The 23,330-nt window shown below is 35.5% G+C and overlaps 1 pseudogene; it reads left to right on the top strand.

The window, feature by feature from the left end:
- Nucleotides 1-18,747: 18,747 nt before the first annotated feature.
- Nucleotides 18,748-22,149, top strand: LOC142506167 (protein OCTOPUS-like; annotated as a pseudogene).
- Nucleotides 22,150-23,330: the final 1,181 nt, after the last annotated feature.

Below are 23,330 nucleotides of genomic sequence, written 5' to 3'. Positions count from 1 at the left end.
CCTATAGGACCTACCTAACTCACCCAAGCCCCAGCAGCGAGCCCCTGAACCGCGCTGCTGCCCCTTGCACAGATCGCGCGAGGAGTCCCTTTTTCATGGGACTCCTCCAGGGCTGCGCGCGAGGGGTCCTAGCCATGCTAGGACCCTTCCTGACCCTGACCCATGTCCCTTAGGACCCAACACCCTGACCTGGTCGAGCCCCAAGACCCCATGCATAGTGATCGAACCCCTTGGCTTTGCACAACCCAACAAACTCACGTTCCTTACCCCTTTTCTTTGGCCTACGGTTCCAGCTTATTTCTCTTCACGTTTGCAGCGTATTGGGGTGATTAAGGACTCTATAAAACATGTAAAAACATCCCTTAACCCTTTCCTAATCATGGCAGCCCATTTTACACATATAAAACATGATTTTGGAAATAAAAAACACAAGTTTGGAACACATAGGCATGTAGTTACGAAAATTCAACTTGTGTGCTATGTTTTTCTTTAAAAATTATGCATAAACAATTACTATGGTGTGATGATGAGTAAAAGAAGAATATGACGTGCCTTTGCGTAATTTACACACGAATATACGTTGCCGAGTCGAAGAACGGCGACGACCGATCATGGCTTGAACTCCCATGAAGCTTTTGAATTTTTCAACTTTTTCTCTCCATTCTCACTTGTGTGTGCTGTGTAAAATTGTTGCAAGGGAGAGTTTGATTTGCCTTGGAGATTGAGACGTGAGTTGTGTAGGTTTTGAGGTGGGTTTACATATTATATATACTAATTAAATCCTTTATTAAACTTAGGCCTATTAAACATGCAAAATTAGGCCCATTAGTCTTAATTAAGATTTAATAAAATATCAACAAGGTTTTTGTTTAAATAAATTTGTGAATTTATTAACCGGGTTGCCAAAAAGCTCGTATTTTTGTTAAAAATCCAACACCGATAAAAATTTACGCTCCGGCGTATAAAATCACCTCAAAACCATTTATTTTCAAAAATAATAAAAAGCATCCCCCTTAATTTAAATAATTAAAAAAATTATTTAATAAAAACATTTTCTATTTTTTCAGCCCTCGGTCTCCGTTCATCGATCGCAACTCGAATAACCTTTAAAAATACATTTTATGCAACAATGTACAAAATATATTTTAAACATGTAAATATGCACAACATAGTTACTTCATGCAATTAAAACATTTAATTAAAATACAAAAGAATTTAATAATTTGCATGCATGTGGTTCGCGTGGACTTTAAAATTTTCGGGGCGTTACACATATCCTGAACTGGCTCTTCAGCAGCCGGTTGTGGAGATGGCTCGTTCTGTTGGGAGGAGGATGAATCTTTTTCTGCATTTGAATTGGAGGATTTGTCAGGAAGAACCAATTCCTGATCTTGTTCCCAAAATCTGATTTCCCTTTGTAGGCCACTAAGATCTATGTCCAGTTGGGTGATCACAGATCTATCATTATATGCAGTTGGACCTGTGGGATTGTAGTTGGATTTCAGCTTTGCAACCATTCTAGTCAGCTTTTTGGCTCGAATTTGATCAAAGAAATATTTTTGCCTTTCCAATGCCTGGCTAATAGTAGCAGCTTTGACTATTTTCAGCACAATTGCTTCAAGTTTAATAAACTTTTTCAGTTGGGATTTGTGCTTCAACTCTTTGGCAAAAATCTCAGTCCTAAAACTTTTTCAATTATCAAAAGATTTTAATTTCGAAGTGGCAAATGCGTTGACCTGTTCCCAAACCAGGTCAATGTGAGTTTGGATGGTATTAGATGGCCTTGGTTCTTCAACTAGCTTGCCCTTTCCTTTTTCAGTTGTCAGAATGTGAGGAATATCCAAACCAGAGTGAGTGGTTTCCACTGGTTTCCTCAATATAACACCTTTAGATCTGGCCCGAAGCAAAATGGTAGGTCGATTTACATGAGTCAAAGGAGCTTTTACCTTAGCGGGTGCCTTTTCTTTAGTAATTGAATCATCAGGTGGGACTACCTGCAATGGGATAGCCTGAATAGGCTGTTGGGCAGCTGATTGAGTAATTTTCTCAGTTGGAATAAATTCCACCGCTGTTATTGGTTTAGTTCTTTGCGTTCTTGGTCTCTTGACAAGTTTAGGAGAATGAGTTTTCTCCGAATCTGATTCACTGATAATCAGTTTTCGTTTTGCAGTCTTCAGTTGGGCCAAAGTTTTGGTCTTCTTGATTGGTGTTGGAGCAGGTGGTTGCATTCCAACCTCCTGTTTGGTTTTCAAAAACTGTTTGGGAGAAATGTCCAGTTTGGTCTTTGGCGGTAAGATGTTCTTGGTATTGAATACCTTGAACTTTGATGATTTTCCAGCATTGTCAGCTACCAATCCTTTTAGTTTCAGAAGATAACTGATTGGAATAGCAAAGTCTCTTGACTGTTTGGTAGATTGAAGCATATTCCTCAGAATATTGAAAATAATATGCCTCCAGTTAGCTTTCTTCTCTCCCATGATGATGGTCATCACTTGGATTTTTCAAGAGTAAGGGCAGCATAGGAGCTAGCCTTAGCCAATATGCCTTTTGCCACAATGTCGGCTAATAATTGAATTTCTTATTTCAGCTCTTTCTTTGGATCGGAAACTTTGATTTTCCGCCCATCAGCAGACAGCAAAGATTGCATTTCCTCAATGTCAGATGTTTTGACTTCAAAAAAACTGACGTACCCATCAGTTGGCAAAGAGAAAATTTCTCCAAAGTCCTCTTCAGATAGGATCAACAGTTGATTATTGAAGGTTACAGAGATACTTCCATCAGTAGTGACGAACCCCTTCAGATAGAATTCATTTACTTCCTTGGGGTATATCTCCTGCGAAGATTGTCCCAAAAACATCCTGAGACCAGCAGATTCAATCTTCAGAAAAACATTCTTAACTTCTGCTTCTTGAACTGATAAAACTGAGTCAAAATCGATGGCCATAGCGTTCAACACGTGAGCTGGGATTTGATTCGCCATTTCGACAGATAAAATGATCTGAAATTTGTAAACGATAAGCTCATGAATTAGTATGCTATTAGAAACTGATTGTATGTGTAAGAAGAAAACTGAATTGAAGCGGGCTTAGTACAGTTGTTCGTGACTGTTCAAATTCGGGACACCTGTCAGTCCATTAAAAATTTTGAGTAAAACTATGTGTACGTGTGTTGTGGGCGTTTGTGAAAAAGATGAACGGTTTAAAATAGGCCACGTTATGAATCTGCAGTCACGTCAGTTGATTTGGAATATAATAAGTTTTAAATTTGTTAACTTATGTGAGAAGATTTGTAAAATATCCAGCTGAACAATCAGTTGGGAAACTGATTCATTTCAATTGAGAGTTCACAAACAATTGTCTTCTCAGTTAACCTCTTCAAAACTGATATTCCCCCTTAATCGATGCATAAAATAATTAAAGCGACGATATAAAATAAATTTAAAGGTCAGAAAGATTATCGTTTGCTGAAACATTGACGACCCTTCATCTTCCATGACTCTTGGCTATAAGTAGAAGTGACATGGTTAGTTTCAGTCATATTGAAAAACATATTCAAAGTAAAAAGAATGGCAGATGCTAGTAGCTCGAGTGCTTCGCCATTTTCTTTGGAGACTAGGAAGGCTGTGATAGAAGATGAAGTCTTCTATGAGAGTCTTCACTACTGGGAGAAGCTTCAGAAGCTTGAGTTCCTGTATAATACTGACGAGGCTACCACTCCCGAGCTGATGGCAGAGTTGAGAAAAGTGCGGGAGCACTTGCACATAGCTGTGTGGGTGGATATCTTCACAGATGGTCATATCTATCAGCTGATGCTTCGAAAGGAGCTGAAGATCCTTAGGCGCATAGCTGGTTCTTACAGCTTTTCCAAGACATCTACTGGACCTTTATCTGCTTGGTTGAAGATGCGGATAATTGTTGTAAAAGAGAAATATAATAATGTAACCCAAGCAAATATTTATGGTTGAATGAAACATTTATTTTGGCTTAACTTTGTTTTTCTTTTTCCTGCAAATAATAAGTTTCATTAGTTATTATATATGAATTACGATCATAAACAGATGAACTGATGAATGGTTAAGCGTTAAGTAATAAATGTCAAACTGATATCAGTTGATAATGAACAACTGATAGTTAAGAAGCCTCGGTAAATGAGAAAGACGCTTCGGTTGATTTGAGTCTCTTCAGTTTCTTCAACATTTAAATTTCATCTGTCCATAAATAAGATGATAGAATGTGAGACGATAACAGTTCAATATGTCGGATTCAAGTAACTCTGATGCATGCAGTAGTTCGCATATTCAAGTTAATGAGCAATTAAGTCCTTATTTAGAAGAATTGAAGAAGACAATGGAAGAATATGTCTTGATGAAAGTGATGTCAACATGGTTCAAGATTCATGATTTGCATAGGGTAAGTAGTAGTGGTGCTGTTCCTACTCGTGCTCAAGCAGCAGCAACAAGAAAATACATTGATCGTTTTCAAGTTAGGCATGTTATAGATCTGATTGATGACAAATGTCTGTTAGAAGCAATGTTATGGAAGGAATGGCATGTGGTTGAGAAGATTTCTACAATTAGGTCATTTTCTAGAATCCAAATTTATGAGTTGAATAATTGGATTAGAGAATGGCAGGATTCAGTTGGTTCTATGATATCTTCTGTAAACTGGGATCGATGGTATTCTTAATAAAGTATTATTTTCAATTTGTTGTGTTCTTATTTTCTGCAGATAATTCTATTAGTAAAGCAACATTAGTAATAATTTTAAGACAGATCAATTAAACCAAGAATATTGCGAAAGTAAGAAAACTTAGTCTCGGGTAATGGTTTGGTGAAGATGTCAGCTGCTTGTTGCTCAGTTGATATATACTCCAGTCTAATGTCCTTCTTCAAAGCATGATCTCTAATGAAGTGGTGTCTGACATCTATATGCTTTGTCCTTGAGTGAAGAACTGGATTAGAGGTGATGGCAATTGTACTCGTATTGTCACAAAATATGGGCGAATTATTTGTAATTACTCCATAATCTTTCAGTTGTTGCTGGATCCAAATCAGTTGTGCACAGCAACTACCAGCAGCAAGGTATTCTGCTTCAGTTGTTGAGGTAGCTATAGATGTCTGCTTCTTGCTGAACCAAGAGATCAGCCTGTCTCCTAGAAACTGACAAGATCCACTTGTACTTTTACGATCAAGCTTACATCCTGCATAATCTGCATCTGAATATCCAAATAAATTGAAAGTAGAGTCTTTAGAATACCATAACCCAACATTTTGTGTACCCTTAAGATATCTCAAAATTCTTTTAGCAGCTGAGAAATGTGATTGTTTAGGATTTGCTTGAAATCTAGCACACATACAGACAGCAAATACAATATCAGGACGACTGGCAGTTAGGTATAACAATGACCCTATTAAACCTCGATATAATGTCGCCTCAACTGATATTCCCCCTTGATCAGTGTCCAATTTTACTGATGAGCTCATGGGAGTATTTGCAGCTGAACATGATTCCATGCCAAATTTCTTCAGCAGCTCCTTTGTATATTTTGTCTGACTGATGAATATGCCAGTTTCCAGTTGCTTCACTTGTAGTCCAAGAAAGAATGTCAGTTCACCCATCATGCTCATTTCAAACTTATCATGCATTAGCTTAGCAAATTTCTCGCATAATTTGGGGTTAGTTGACCCAAATATGATATCATCAACATAAATTTGAACTAATAAAATGTGATCATTCTTAGTAAATTTGAACAAGGTCTTATCAACTGATCTAACAGAAAAATCATGATCAGTTAGGAATTTTGAAAGAGTTTCGTACCAAGCTCTGGGAGCTTGTTTAAGACCATATAAGGCTTTGTTAAAATGATATACATGATCAGGAAAATTGTGATTTACAAAACCTGGAGGTTGTTCAACATATACTTCCTCTTGTAGTTGACCGTTTAGGAATGCACTCTTTACATCCATCTGAAAGATCTTGAAATTCTTGTATGATTCATAAGCAAGAAACATTCTGATTGCTTCCAGTCTTGCAACTGGAGCATATGTCTCACCATAGTCAATTCCTTCTTCTTGTCTGTATCCTTGTGCTACTAATCTTGCTTTGTTGCGTCCAACTGAACCATCTTCGTTCAGTTTGTTTCTGAAAACCCATTTTGTACCTATGACAGTTTTTGAAATCGGTCTTGGAACTAAGCTCCATACATTGTTATGAGTAAACTGATTTAGCTCTTCTTGCATTGCATTTACCCAGTTAGGATCAGCAAGAGCTTCATCAGTTTTCTTCGGTTCTATTTATGAAACAAAAGCTGAATGGATAAATAACTTTAGCATTTGATTTCGAGTTCTTACTGGATCTGATGGATTTCCTATTATCAGTTCAGGTGGATGTGATTTTTTCCATCTGTACTCAGTATTTGTTGTATCAGCAATTCCTTCAGTTGGTAACTGAACACAATTTTCAGTCTCAGTTGGTGCTTCGTCAACTGGTATTTGAATGTTATCATTATGCTCTATCAACTGATCATTAGCAACGACTTCCTGTGCATCTGATTTATCCAGTACTTCTGGTTCAGGTGTTTGAAATATGTTTTGATTATTATGACATTCATTTTTGTCATCATCTTCCAAACTGATATCTGTAAATCGATCAACTAGCTCAACTTGATCAGTTGGCTTATCAGTTAGTTCAGTTTCATCGAAATCAACATGAGCTGATTGTTCAACATTTAGGGTTTTCTTGTTGAAGACTCTATAAGCTATACTAACTGATGAGTATCCAAGAAATATTCCCTCTGCAGATTTAGCATCAAACGATTTTAAATAATTTTTACCATTATCAAGGATAAAACATCTGCAGCCGAATATTTTGAAATAAGTAATTATACTTTTTCTTCCATGCCAGATCTCATATGGTGTTTTCATATGATTCTTATTAATCATTGATCTGTTCTGAGTATAACACGCAGTGTTTACTGCCTCTGCCCAAAACCTTTGAGAAATACCAGAATAAGCAAGCATTGTTCTAGCAGCTTCTTTAAGGGTCCGATTTCTTCTCTCAGCTACACCATTTTGCTGAGGAGTTCTGGCTGCTGAGAGCTCATGCTTAATTCCAGCATTCTCTAGAAAATTTGAAAGAGTTTGATTGATGAATTCAGTTCCTCGATCTGATCTGATTCGATCAATTCCAACTGATTTTTCATTTAAAAGTCTTTTGAAGAGCTTTATCAGTTGTGAAGCAGTACGGTCTTTAGATTTGAGAAAAATAACCGAAGTAAATCTTGAAAAATCATCTACGACTACCAAGGTGTATTTCATTCCCCCTAAGCTCATGACTGGTATAGGACCAAAGAGATCCATGTGCAACAATTCTAAGCATCGGGATGAAGATTTACAACCCTTGTTTTTAAAAGAAGATCGTACTTGTTTACCATACTGACATGCTGAGCAAAGTTTTTTTTTTGAAAAGTCTATTTTGGGCAAACCAGTTACAAGTTCATGTTTACTCAGATAGGCAATGGTTTTAAAGTTTAAATGGTTTAGTCTCTTATGCCACAACCAGTTTTCAGATGATTTGGAAGCAATAAAACAAACTGGTGCATAAGTTTGATCATTCCAACTGATTTTATATGTGTTTGATAGGCTCATAATAGTTAGTATTTTTATTTTTATATTTCCCATTATTCCAACCTCCGATATGTTTAATTGATACATTTTTGTGTAATTTTATTGTAGGAGGAACTTTCGCGGTCTTGGAGAAAATTTGAGTTAAAAAAAGTGATGTTTATCACATTTGAAGTTTCCAAGATAGAGTTGAAAGTGAATGACCAAACCAGAAGAAGTCCTGGAATAAGGCGTGGTCACGCCTTATGACAATACTTCAGTTGCCAAAAATTGCAAGAAGGGGAAATCTAAATAAAATAGTATCTATTATTTTATATTTTATGTTTAGGGTTAATTAAGAGGTTAGTGGGCTTTTTAGCAAAAAAAGATTTAGACCCAAATGAGCACGCTATTCACGTAACAAAAGGGAGGAGGCGGCAGGAAGAATTTTTCTCCAATTTTCATTCCAACATCTCACGAGAAGGGAAGAAGAAAAAGGACGCAGAAATTTTCTCTCCAACTCTCTCCCTATTTGGCTAAGTTTTATTTCTGATTTAAGAGATATTTTTACTGTTTAATTTATCACTGTGAGGCATTTGTTCTTATAGTTAATATTCTTTTTATTCCAAATATTTGTTGATTTATGATTTAATAATATGAATATTGTATATCGTTTAATCTGACAATTTAATTCGATGTATGATTTTCTAATGCTAACCATAAATTCATTAATCCGTAATTGTCATGAATGATTGGTACATGAGTAGCATAGATTAGATGTATTGTGCTATCATAATATATTTAATCTAAATAAATCGACGGAACTAAATCTTCCAATTGCAGCTATCTCGGTTGTTAGATTTTAGATTTAACTGTTTTCACGAAACGAAAATGCTATTTTTAATTAATATGGAACGCTATCGTGCCCAGTTAGTTATTGATAAGTTTTGACGGTATGCTGGGTTCAGTCAATAAATTTAGGAAAACACAAGAATTTTAGCGGCTATCCCTATAATTCTAAGGTTAATTGCTTGGAACAACTTGAATAAATTATTTGTTTGTCGATGACCACTGATATAATTAAATAGTAGAATCCTCTTGAATCAGATCTGTCTCATATTAAATTCTTTACTTTATCCTAGTTGATTAATTGTCATTTAAATTTATTGTTTTTCCGTTCTTGAAGTATTTTAGTTTAGCATTTTATTTAAATTAATATCCCAAAATTTCCCCTTTTTTATTTGCATTTTTACTCGAAAGAAATAATCTTCCGTTCCCTGTGGATTCGACCCTACTCACCATTATACTCATTTTTATTTAAAAGAGTAGGAATTAATTTGGTGGTCAACGACATCACACCAAATTTTGGCGCCGTTGCCGGGGAACGGTGCAAGGTTATTTATTTTCGAGTTTTTTTTATTTTTTTTTGTGTGTCTCATTCTTCTTGTACATGTGATTCATCAAGAAAAGAAGAATTTGAGAATTTTTTGTTGTGAAATACTTCGAGATGTTTCATCGACAAGTATTCACAAGTTTTGCCCAACAAAACGGAGAGCCATTTTATGCAGCATGGGAGAGATTCAATAATTTAGTAATTAAATTCAGGAATCATGATTTTTCTAACTATGTTCTTATTCGACTTTTTCTTAAAGGTTTGGATACAGTTACACGAAGATGGGTATTTAATGGAGCACTAACAACTGGTAGTCCACTACTTTGTCGACGTGAAGACAGTGTGATATATTTGCTAAATGATATGGCCGACTTTGACTACCATCAGTATTGGGATCTTTCGCTGCAGAGTTGGAGCCACCAATACACTCCAGAAATTAGCCAATCTGATTTTGCAGACCAACCTTTCGAGCATCAAGAAGGTGAGGGATATAGTCTTGAAATAATCATAGGTCGATTGAATGACATGTTAAACAAGCGTGTGGCATTGAATGGGGAAACTGTTGAGCCTCAGTCTGAAAAAGTTTTGGAAGAAATATCACACGAAGATGAGGCACCAATGAAGTTGAGAGATGAACAAGCTCCTGAGACTATCGATTTGAGCTCCTCGATGAAATTATCATACATACATCTAGGAGATCCTTGTCTTTCTCCATTGCCGATTTCAACAGATTTTGTTCTTCAAGAGCCAAAGATGATACTCTCATCTCATGCCTATTATTTAAAGTCACGTTTTGTTGAGGAGACGAGCTTACATTGTATACATCAAGCCAAACTTAAGGGCACATGGAACCAAGACCCATTTATGGTGTCATATGACACGTACTTTGGGCGTCAGCCGCTCTTTGAATGAGTACTTTTGAGGGTCAAGCTGACGACTAAAAATCAAGCGCTTTTGGGAGGCAACCCAAATTTCTTGTTCTTATTATTTTCAATTTCTTTTGTTTTTATTTTGTTCACATAGTACAATTTTTATTACCTTTGTGCAGAAGATGCCTTCTAACAAGGCGTGACCACGCCTTATAAGAATATCACTTCTGCACAAAAAAAAAAAAAAAAAAATTGCCCTAAACACAGTAGATGTTTTCTAACAAGGCGTGACAACGCCTTGTGAGAAAACATTTTCTGAAGGAAAAAAAAAATTGCGTTTTTTTTATTTAATCCTATTTGTTCTCACCCCTTTCATATCTTCTCTCAACAGTTTCCATCATCGATCAACAATTTCTCCCGCCACAACAATAGAAAGCTTTGTTCTACGATACCCAACATATTTCAGGGGAGTTCTCTAACTTTTCCTACTATTTTATCGTTTTAGTTGAGCATCTATTTTTTGTCATTGAGGACAATGTCAAGTTTAGGTGTGAGAGTTTTTGATTTGATTGTGAGAAGTTTGACTTGACTCTGGGATTTTGATTTTTTTTAATTTATTTGATTTTTAGTATTTTGAATTATTTTTTTTCTGCATTTTAGTTTTAAAAAAAAATCAAAGAGATAGTGACGTTGTTAGTTCCAAGCACCTAGTTCATTTGTTATCTCTTTCTTCTGAATCCTGATTGTTTCCGATGCGGAAAAAAAATGATATTTTCTTTGCGTGCAAATGTTTTTGCATTCTCACTTTTGCATTATGAATAAGTTGCTCTTGATGATTGTTAGAGAGGACAAGTGTGTGGAATTTAACACAATTGCTATATATTTTTTTTTGGTGAGCTTTGAGCCTATGAGCAATCATGATATCATGCTCCATTTTCTTTGATTGTGTGTTGTCATTGCATTGTTAATTTTTCTAGAACTTGCATTGTTATACATGTCTTTGTCAACACTTTGTGATGGATTAGGTGCATAGACAAAATGATAAGGGCATTAGGTTCGAACCATTTTCTTTCGCATCATCTGAGCCATTATTTGAGCCTACCCTGATTCATAGACCCTTAGTGAACCAAGTTTGAGCCTCGGCCTTTTTCTTTGAATGAAAATAACCACACTACAAGCTGTGATAAATCCTTTTTGTTGGTTATCCCCCTTTTTAAACCTTGAATTGGAAAATCATGTAAACTTTTCACACATAGCATCACTAAATCCAAAATAGTGTGAATTGTCGGAATTTAGTCAATCTCGAATCCTTATAATAACCGTTTACAAGAAAAAAACAAAAACAAAAACAAAAAAAAGAATGAGAAAGAAGATAAGTAGACGAAGTGAAAAAGAAAAGAAGAGCAAACAAAAAAAAAGAGGGCTCTTGATGTTATAATGAGGTTGAAGATGTTATTATTTGGATGCAATTGTTTTTGTGAAAAGTGCATATGATTTCTCCAATTTCATAGCTCATTGTTTCCTTTTCTCCTACCTTACCCCTAGCCACATTACAACCCATTTATAGCCCTTTTTGTTTGTGTATTTTAATTCATTCATTTAGTGGAAGGATGTGATATATTTGCAAGCCTATGGTAAAAATTTTCAATGCATTTGACATGAGAGTTTGTTGATATATATCCTATACACTAATGAGCGGAATGAGCGAATCTTGTGAAGAGTTGTTAAATCCCATGCATTTTAATTTCTACACATTCTGATTGCATTGATTGTTCATGATGTTATTTTGTGAGATGCTATGAAATTAAAATGTCTTGTTGCATGAAAAAATGTTTTGGATAAGTAGAGGAAGCAGAAGGAGGACGAAAAATTGAGATAATGAGTTGATCTATTTTATGCTTGAGGACAAGCATCGTTTAGGTGTGGGAGATTTTGATAGGCTCATAATAGTTAGTATTTTTATTTTTATATTTCCCATTATTCCAACCTCCGATATGTTTAATTGATACATTTTTGTGTAATTTTATTGTAGGAGGAACTTTCGCGGTCTTAAAGAAAATTTGAGTTAAAAAAAGTGATGTTTATCACATTTGAAGTTTCCAAGATAGAGTTGAAAGTGAATGACCAAACCAGAAGAAGTCCTGGAATAAGGCGTGGCCACGCCTTATGACAATACTTCAGCTGTCAAAAATTGCAAGAAGGGGAAATCTAAATAAAATAGTATCTATTATTTTATATTTTATGTTTAGGGTTAATTAAGAGGTTAGTGGGCTTTTTAGCAAAAAAATATTTAGACCCAAATGAGCACACTATTCACCGTAACAAAAGGGAGGAGGAGGCGGGAAGAATTTTTCTCCAATTTTCATTCCAACATCTCACGAGAAGGGAAGAAGAAAAAGGGCGCAGAAATTTTCTCTCCAACTCTCTCCCTATTTGGCTAAGTTTTATTTCTGATTTAAGAGATATTTTTACTGTTTAATTTATCACTGTGAGGCATTTGTTCTTATAGTTAATATTCTTTTTATTCCAAATATTTGTTGATTTATGATTTAATAATATGAATATTGTATATCGTTTAATCTGACAATTTAATTCGATGTATGATTTTCTAATGCAAACCATAAATTCATTGATCCGTAATTGTCATGAATGATTGGTACATGAGTAGCATAGATTAGATGTATTGTGCTATCATAATATATTTAATCTAAATAAATCGACGGAACTAAATCTTCCAATTGCAGCTATCTCGGTTGTTAGATTTTAGATTTAACTGTTTTCACGAAACGAAAATGCTATTTTTAATTAATATGGAACGCTATCGTGCCCAGTTAGTTATTGATAAGTTTTGACGGTATGCTGGGTTCAGTCAATTAATTTAGGAAAACACAAGAATTTTAGCGGCTATCCCTATAATTCTAAGGTTAATTGCTTGGAACAACTTGAATAAATTATTTGTTTGCCGATGACCACTGATATAATTAAATAGTAGAATCCTCTTGAATCAGATCTGTCTCATATTAAATTCTTTACTTTATCCTAGTTGATTAATTTTCATTTAAATTTATTATTTTTCCGTTCTTGAAGTATTTTAGTTTAGCATTTTATTTAAATTAATATCCCAAAATTCCCCCCTTTTTATTTGCATTTTTACTCGAAAGAAATAATCTTCCGTTCCATGTGGATTCGACCCTACTCACCATTATACTCATTTTTATTTAAAAGAGTAGGAATTAATTTGGTGGTCAACGACAGCACACCAGTGTTTTCACAACGTTTGCCAGTTAGTATGATTTCATTAGTTGAAGTTTTGACTGAACATGAGTTTTTGTCAAAATGTACTGAGAATCCACCGTCGCATAACTGACTGATGCTGATCAAGTTATACTTCAGGTTTTCTACTAATAGAACATCTTTAAAAGTAAAATTATCATGGATAAGCTTACCCTTACCCACAATTCTACCTTTGGAATTGTTCCCAAAACTGATATTTGGACCACTGTATTTGATCAGTTGAGATAGCACACTTGCATCTCCTGTCATATGTCGCGAACATCCACTGTTCAAATACCATATTGAGTTCTTGTTTGTACCTGTTACCTGCAGTCACACACATAATATAATTTGGTACCCATATCTATTTGGGTCCTGAACTGATTAGTCCTTTAGGAACCCATACTTGGATTAGTCTAACAGACTTTCCAGTAACTGTATTCCAAATGGTTTTTCTCGGCTTTTGTGTGCTTGTGTAGTGTACGGATGATATAATATGTGTTTTAGCTTTTTTCAACTGATTTTTCAGTCTATATCTCTTCTGAACTGGCTTGCAGTTATTGTAATTGGAATAGCCATTCGAATATTTTTTTTAAAATCTCTTTGATGACTGACTTTGTGAATCAGTTGAGAATTTTTTACTATAACCAATCCCATATCTTCTAGCTTTGTTCATATTCTCAGTAGGTTGCTCAATCAGTTTACCGGGCTCAATTTGTTCTTGTACCACTGCTGATTTGACAAAGTGAATGTATTTCCCTTTGTCTATTGTTAGCTTTGGTTGAGTATCATTTGGATACATTTCTCCTTGAGTGTTGTACCCTAAACCAGTTTTATCAGAAACTGATTTTTGTGAAATCTGCATCTCATTTAGTGCAGTAGATGATTTGTTCCAAAACTGAATAAGCTCAGTTTGTTTTGAGTTTTCAAGCATCAACTTCTGTATTAATGACTGATTTTTGTTTCTTTCTGCTTTTAACTTAGCAATTTCCCTTTTTAGACTCAACCCATCGACTGATTCATCAGTTTTGGTTTCATTGTCTGTGGGATCAGTTTGCTTTGCTTTGATTTCTTCAAATGATGATGCAAGCTTTTGATACTCATTTACCATGTCATGTAGTCTTAGAATGAGTTCTTCTCGTGTGAAATCAGTTGAGCTGAAATCAAATACCTGTTGGCTAGATGATTCTTCTGCTGCATCATTAGCCATCAAGCAATTTACTTCCTTATCATCACTAGAACTGCATGAGCTTTCTGGTTCCGACTCTTCACTGTCAGTTTCTGCCCATTTAGATTTGTTTTCTTCAGCTAAGAGTACCTCATGTTTCTTTCTGAAGACCTTCTTATCTTCCTTGGGTCTTCTTTTGCGTTCATATGATTTCTTTCTTCTATCAGTTGAGTCTTGACTGTCCTTCTTGGGTTTAGGACAATCATCAATGAAGTGACATGATTTGCCACAGGTATAACAGGCATTTGGTTCATCTTTGGAATTGTTCCTTTGGTATGGCTTCTGGAAGTTCCCTTGATTCTTTCTCATGAACCTTTCATCATACTCGTGCATCGATTCTCCTGCTTTCATTTTGATGTTATCAAACTTTTGCACTCCAACAGAAAGTTTATTTTCTTTGGTTTGATCATCTCTTTCACACAGCTGGATCAGCTTTTCCCAAATTTCTTTGGCTGTCTTACACATTTTTATTTTGCTGAAGGTTACTTTGTCCAGCGTTTTGTACAGAATGTCTTTAGCCACATTATAAAGATTTGCTTTTCTTTTATCTTCAGTTGTCCATTCATCTCTGAGCTTTTCTATTCTTTGTGGTGCTCCTTCTGTAATGGCAACTACTGTATTTGTTTTTAGAATCTTCATGGGTCCATCAGTTATGACATACCACATGTCATCATCTTGTGCAGCCAAATGAGCCTGCATTCTGATTTTTCAATCATCAAATTCTTCTCTGGAGAACATGGGAATTTTGTTGAATGAAGTCATGCTGGCAAGTTTTTAGATCAAAAGTATTCAAAAACAAGATTCAACCGCTCTGATACCACTTGATAGGATCGATTAACGTATCAAGAGTGTTTAGAAGGGGGGGTTGAATAAACACTCACAGTTAAAACTGGTCTTTTCTAATTTTGAGTTCAGTTTGGTGACAAACTGATTCTCGGAATCTTGTTGGTCAATGACAATCAGTTAAACTAAAGTAGTTGCGGAAAATAACTGACTGAAAGATAGAATACGAAACTGAAATAAAGTAGGCAAGGGTTGTTTCTGGATGTTCGAAGAATTTAATTACTCCTACGTCACCCCTTCTATCTCAAGGATAGGATATCCACCAAAAGACTTTGATCAAATACAAGAATTGTACTGACCCACTTCAGTTTGGACTTAACACTGCCAAAAACTAAAACTCTTAGTTTAACAGAATCTTCTCAGTGCGTAACTGATCTTAGCACTCTCGAATTTCAACGATTATTACAACTTGCTAGTGAGCTCAAATTGTAGCCTTAACTGCTACGAATATATCAAGTAAAAGTGAGCTAAGATTTTGACAGAGTGACAGCAAGCTTTTGAATAGTATTGACTCTCCTTTTTTGCTTCAGATGTTCTTCTGTCATATTTATAAGCTTCTTTTCTCCAACAGTAACTTGAGATGAATTTGAATCTTTGTATTCGTTGATTTCTACTTGATTATTCCTTGGACATTGTTTGCTTCATTTATTGTGATGCGGCGTCTTAATTGCTTTCGCCGAAATGCGTTTTTCTAAGCTGTATTGATTGAAGTGCGGCGTTGCAATCTTCTATGTCTCTTGACGGTTGAATGTTCTTTCCCGAGACATGTTCAGTTGAAGGGTGCTTAGCATACGGCTGAATATATCAACTGATCAGTCTTCTTTATTAGATCAGCTGATTTCAGTTGTTAACTCCAGTTGCTGAGTTCAGTTTACTCGATCAGTTGGTTCGTATTTTCAGTTGGTTCATATTTTGTCAAACGCCGGAATTTAGTTTCCAACAATGACGAACTACAACTTTTATGTTGAAAAGTTTTTCAGAAAATAAACCGATTGATACCAGTTTTCGAAACAATGAAAGTAAAATACACACCCAGAAACTTAGTGCACAATGAATTCATGCTATCAACTCTTACCACCCAAGTGCTATAAATCCTCAACCAACATACCAATATGGTTCTAAAACGTATATGAACATGATCATAAGCAGCCATTTTAGCCCGGAACCATCCAACGTCGCCTACAACATGAAAACGTGAGAAACAAGTGTATAATCTTGACATGAACATAAATCTTGAACATACTTGCATGAAAATGTTTCTCACAAACATGAATGCTTGAAAATCCATACTATTACTTGATTGATGAGAAAAGAAACGTAATATACATGCCTTAAGTTGTTTTTACAATAAACAACACAATACGTCGGATCGGGAGACACGGCAACGGAAATGAAGACACCTTGCTATTGTTGTTGTCTTGGGTGAGAATGGGAGCTTCTAAATCTCTAATATTTCGTGTTAGGAAGAATGAAGAAGGTGGTGAATGCTTTTGGTCAAATAAGGTGGTGCATGGGTGAGTTATTGATGTCAAGTTGGGGAGACATGCATGTTGAATGGTTGTCATTTGTTTTCTTGTTGTTGGGGGAGTTAAATAATGTCAAATTGGGTTTATGTGGAGTAGAATATGACCGAGAGTAGGCTGCCAATTAGTGTACGATTTGTTTAAGTTTTGCTAAGTAGAATCCTAGGCTAGATAAGCTTGATTAAAAGGTTAATTAAGCATAATCTTGATGACTTAAGAAGCCTACGATTAAATTGGTGATTAATTAATTAAAGTAGACTTAAATCCACTTGATTTCATTAAAATAAATTATTTCTTAGCTCGGAATAAATTTAGGAATATTTTTGGATCATAAAATTCATCTCCGATTTCATATCTCCGGTCCGGTCTCGCGTATATATCTAAAAAGCTAAAATTTGAAATACGTGATTTAAAATCCTTAAAAATAACGTGAATGATTTAAATGCAATTAAATCAACAATTTCTTAAAATAATAACCATTTAAAATTAAATAATAGAAATTATGCACATATCTACGCATATTGGTTTTTTTTTTCGGTTTCTACAGTTATCCCTACTGGTTTTGATTCTTATCACCACAATTAAATGAAGTCTATCAAGAAGAATCCATTTAACTGGTCTTGTAATGCTAAGCTATTCAACCGCTTCATCATCAGCAATATAATTGATTTACTCGAGCCCTCCAACGCACCATTTTGTGGCACATGGAGTACTCGACCATTCTTTCTATCCAAGAACATTAATAAACAGTCAAGTAAAGTTATCTTCAGATAAAGCCACACATCTTACAATGATCCCACCTACTTTATCAGAAAAATGAGTAGAACGATAATGAACGACAATACTGGATATCAATATATCAGACTGTTTTCCTTAAAGTCTACGCTGAACTAGTTTCTTTTTGCTACTAGCGGCCATTTCCTATCAGTTTGGTAAATGTCAAATTGCTCATCAATTAAAATATACAATAAAATAAAAAAACGAGGACAACAGTACTATTGCATTAATGCTCATTTATTGAGATACAGTCGAACATTGAAAGAAAAGATCGTTTGAGGAATTTTCGACAAATTGAATCGAATGATTCATTACTTTAATTCATTCGTGTTGTATTGGTTGTTAGACTGCGAGTCTCAACTGCTTGTGAGAATACGAGGAGTTTGAACTTAGACAGTTGATAAACCATAATATTGAAGTGAATTGGTATAAATTTTTGTAAAACCAAAGTCTTTTATAGTATATTTGAGTATATAATCTTTATAAGAACAATCAGACCGTTTTCCGCACAATTTTGTGATCCGATCGTTTCTTAAAGTTTTGACGAAATCAGGTCTTATATAGCCAATACTATCGAGATCGATCACCTTATTTGACGCTGTTTTGGATAAAAAAAGTTAAAATGTTTTTTCATTCCCTCTTAAACACATTACAGATCCCAACAAAAATAGTTTTTATTATTTAATAATAATCTAACTTCGCATTATTTATTATTTTTATGATATATTATTATTTTTAAGTATCAAAGTTATGGATATTTGAGTAATAATTATGTAAAAATATGAAGAATTAAGCGTATGTATATAATTATATGTTTGTCTTTTTATATTATTATTATTATTGTATTACTTGATTTTTTGGGAAAAAAATATGAATTGAATTGGGTAATTTTTGTAAATCAATTACAATAACGAGGGTAAAATAGAAAAAGTATGTGTGCCACGTAATGTTCATATTTTCATGATAAAAACAGTATAATGTATTAAAACTTATTTTTTGACCATCACGTGGTCAAAAAATACATATATCTGTTTTTTTCAACTGAAATCCATGATAACAAAATATATATAGGATTTTGGAAAACAATATATATATATATATATAACGAAAACGTTTACACTAATGTCTCTTCAAGATACTTTTTTTAAATAAAAGAAACTTTTTATATATATATAGGATCCAACGGCAAAAGGTTTTTTTTATTTAAAAAAAAAGTATCTTGAAGAGAGATTAGCGTAAACGTTTTCGTTTCTCTCTCTTTAATGCAAATTCCCTTTCTTCCTTGCTCGTTCAACCGTTAAGAAGGAAGGAGAAAACGCCCCAAACTGAGTGAGACCCTCGCATTGATTGTTTGATACTAACATGAGCGTGGGGTGTAGCTGTGTTTGCACTCGCTTCCAGCGGTTATGAATCCCACTTCTGCAGACCCAACAGCGCCTCCGCCTCCTCCGCCGCTCTCCTCCTTCAGCTGTGACCGCCACCCCAATGAGCAGTACACCGGGTTCTGCCCCTCTTGTCTCTGCGAGCGTCTTACCTCTCTAGATCACTCGGCCTCCAACACTCCCTCCTCCTCCAGCCTCCCCTCGTCGGCTTCCGCCGCGGCGGTCACCGCAATCAAGTCCATTTTTTCGTCCGCATCGAAAGCAAAAAGCGTCCTTCCTCCTCCTCCGAAGCCAGTTAACAAGGCCTCTAATCCCAATTCGTTTTTGCCCGAGCTACGTCGCACAAAGTCTTTTTCTGCTTCCAAGAACGAAGCTTTAGGCCAGACTTTTGAGCCGCAGAGGAAATCTTGTGTCGTTCGGGTAAGAAACACTCTTTGGTCACTCTTCACACTAGAAGACGAGAATAAAAATACAACCAGTAACAATAAAGTTTCCTCTTCCGCTTCTCCTTCTTCTCATCAAAACCTCTTGAGTAGCCAAAAAATCGAATCTTGTATAGTGAATAAGCCAGTATTGGAGGAAACAGAAAACGAAGGAGATTTTAACGACCTTGAAAATGTAGAAGATGGTGTTGTGGTCGTGGATGATTCTGGTGGTGGAGTAGATGGAAATGAAGTTATACCCTTTCAAGTTTCCGATTTGGAAAATTTGATAAATGTGGTTGAGATTGAGGTGAATGGTAGTAGTGAGATTGTGGAAGAAGAGGTGTTGAGTGTGAGTAATTTGAAACCTATGAAAGACTATATAAATCTTGATAGTCAGGATAAGAAGAGTTTAGGAGGGGGGTTTTGGGCTGCAGCCTCAGTTTTCAGCAAGAAATGGCAGAAGTGGAGGCAAAAGCAAAAGATGAAGAAGCAGAATAGTGGCAAAATCAGAGCTACATTGCCTATAGAGAAACCGATTTCTAGGCAGTATAGGGAGACACAGTCTGAGATTGCTGATTATGGATTTGGGAGGAGGTCGTGTGATACAGATCCCCGGTTTTCTCTAGATGCTGGGAGAATCAGTTTTGATGATCCTAGATGCTCCTTTGACGAGCCTCGAGCTTCTTGGGATGGATATCTGATTGGGAGGAGTTTTCCTAGAATGGCACCTATGGTTTCTGTGATGGAGGATGCCACTGCTGTGCACGTGTTGCGCTCGGACATGCAAATTCCAGTTGAGGAGTCATCAAGAAATCTTGCAAATGAAGATGAGGATTACTCTGACTCTTCATCAAAAAGGAGGAAGAGTCTTGATGGGTTTAGTTCGTTCAGGAAGACTGCCGCCGCCGTGGTAACTGAGATTGATGAACTGAAGATGGTGTCGAATGCGAAGGTCTCACCCACTACTATAGACTATTTTCAAGGGACAAAAGTGGTAGTTGGGGAACGAGATCTGAGGGATTCGAATTCAAACTCTTTGAGGAATGACTGTTCCGAGACTTTTGAATTGGGTAGCGGATTTAGGGATAGTAGCAGTTCTGTGATAGGCAATGGGGAGAGGAAGGAGTCGAAGAAATCTAGGAGGTGGAGTTGGAGATTATGGGGCTTTGTATACCGGAAAAATGGTGGTGACAAAGATGAAAATGAGGAGGAAAGAACGAGTCACGTGAATTGGGTGGATAGGTCTTTTTCTGAGTCTTGGCAAGAATCAAGGGGGAAGGAAGCATCGATCTGAGAGGCGGATTCAACAGAAATGTGCCTCGAAGCAATAGTAGTGTGAGCTGGAGAAATGCCCCTCAAGTTGGTGGATCATTCGGGAGTGTGAGGCATTCAAATGTCGAGATGAATGGGCACGGGGAAAGAAGGGGGGCGATTTCGTGTTGGAAAGGAACCGGAGTGCAAGATATTCTCCAAAGCACATCGATAATGGACTCCTGCGTTTCTACTTGACGCCAATGAGGAGCAGCCGGAAAGCGGGACTTGGTAAAGTCAAACCGAACCACTCACACTCAATAAGAAGCGTCCTTCGGCTGTACTAAGATTCAAGCTCCTCTAGTTCTTTTGATTTAACGATGAATTCCTAACTAGATTCTTGTTGTTTGCGATGCATTTTTGGTCTTTGTTTAGGATAATATTATGATTTATGGGATTATTTAAATAATGAGGAAATCTAATGTTTTTGCTTGCCAGTTTTTGGGAAAACCGAATCAAGTTCTCTTTTTTTTTTTTTCCATCTTTTATGTTTGTTTTTTTCCCTATGAATGCTATAGAAATGTGATTATGGAACATGGCTGCCTATGGCATGCCATTGTCCCATACACAAACCACTCCAGCCGGCGGCCCGACGACATCATTCCGGCTCTTTGAATTATTATTCCTCTTAAATATATGCTTCCTTTGATTTTAACAAACTCTGAACAAAAGAATAGTTAATGATATTCTTTACCAGATTTATGAACATCAATCGCCTTTTCGTGTTCCGATGTTACTCGCTTTATGAACATTTATCTACTTTCTTGATTTGATTGCATACAAAGGCGAAAAGCGCGGGATAAATCGCCTCAATCAGTATGGTGAGGGACACACTACAGGTCCGGACTCAATAATACAAATTGAACATCCACAAACTTTTACAGTAAAACATACTCAAGTGTTCGTCACACAAATTTACCTTGGTCTCATGTGTGTTGATCACATTTTTTCTGATACCATTCACTACACATGCGCTTATTTTGTGTTTGCACGTGATTTTGTTCAAGAACGCCCATACTTGTGTCTCTTCTTCCGTCACTGAAATTGACCGTTTAAGCTAGCAGGACTGCGTCATTCGCCACCATGGGTTCGAGGAACATTAACCGTGCTAGGCCTCGACAAGCCATGTCAACAAGTCGAGGGTTAAGTTCAATGCGGTCGTTGGCTCGTTGCTCTCTGAAGAAGACTGGGATGTTCAGAGCTCCAAGTTCTCTGAGTCAGTTGTTGCAAGCTTGAACTTATATCTTGGACATTTGTACGATCAAGAATATGTTTTATGATTATCAGGGGGCAATATGTACCAAAAAGGACTGCCAAAAAACGACTGGTGAATCAGAATCTATCTAGCAGCCAGCCACGAATCACAGGCATCATCTGTATTTGTCAGAATTTTTCATTATTGTCATATTCTTCACCGAGGAATCTGTACATATCTCTAGTGTAATGGGTCAATCATGGAGTATGAGAATTTGGGTGGTTTTATTTATCTAAAATGGAAAACCTCTTTTCTTTTTCTTTTTTTTTTTAATGAAATTATACGAGTTTTAACATTTTCTGCAGCAATACATGTGTTTTATACCTCGTGTTCGTTAATCTCCCGTGTACAAAGGCATAGTTTGGTACACATAATAGGATAAACATGTGATATATAATATAAGGATAAGTTAATGATAAATAGATGTAGGATATTATATTTAATGTTTGGTATGATTTTAATAAGAATGATTAAATTTATATATTAGTTTGTAATGACAAAATTAACCTTATCATAATACATTTTATAATTTCAAAGTTGTTGCTTGAGTTTATATTTCTTATCTGTTCATGCGTCGACAATGCTTGCATGATTTTTTTTTTTTACCTAGTTTTATATATTTTATCATATAATAATTGAGCCCTTAATTTTGTGAGTCAAATCAAATATAAGTTTTTAAGGTTAATCGAGTGATATTAATTAATTTTATTAAGACTTATACAAATCATTTATATAATTATCTCAAGTTCATTTATATAATTATCATATTATATAATATATAAAAATAAAAAAAATATTTATTTGATTTTAATTTCTACGTACAAGTGAAATGAGAGAACAATATGGTTTAAGATTTTTATATATTGAGGACAATTAAGTCATTTGTGGTGTTTTTATCATTAGATTAAAATTATCACATCTCATAAAAAAAATATTTTATCCCTATATAAAATTATTTATCACGGGCACATGATATTATCATGGGCTTTCTAAAAAGATACCAAACATGTGATAAGAGATGATAATTTATCAATCCTTATCTTATATCATGTAACAAGTATTAATCGTTTACCTCCTTTATCAATTATCGAATCTAATAGTTATAACATGCAACATAGATATGTGTCAAATCAAGGTTAATGCATTATGTGCAAAAAAAATATTAAATTGTTATATATTTTATGTAAGATATATGTAAAAAGTACGTGCTAATAAGGAATTTCCTATGCCACTTAGGGGTGCATTTTCTATGTTTGGATGAAACTCATCCATGGAGTATGACAATTGGCAAAATCATATCATTCATTTCATTCCCCAAAACATGATGTTGCCCACTGTAAAACATCAGCAATAGTGTTGAGGGAAGTTTGTTAATGTGCGATCGACACTCACTTACTGAATGTTGACCATATCACTCAATTTTACTTTTTTTCTAAGATGATAGTGAAGAA

The sequence above is a fragment of the Primulina tabacum genome, chromosome 10, assembly GCF_025594145.1.
Source record: "Primulina tabacum isolate GXHZ01 chromosome 10, ASM2559414v2, whole genome shotgun sequence".
NCBI lineage: Eukaryota > Viridiplantae > Streptophyta > Magnoliopsida > Lamiales > Gesneriaceae > Primulina > Primulina tabacum.
This window is presented reverse-complemented; position numbering and strand designations above follow the sequence as displayed.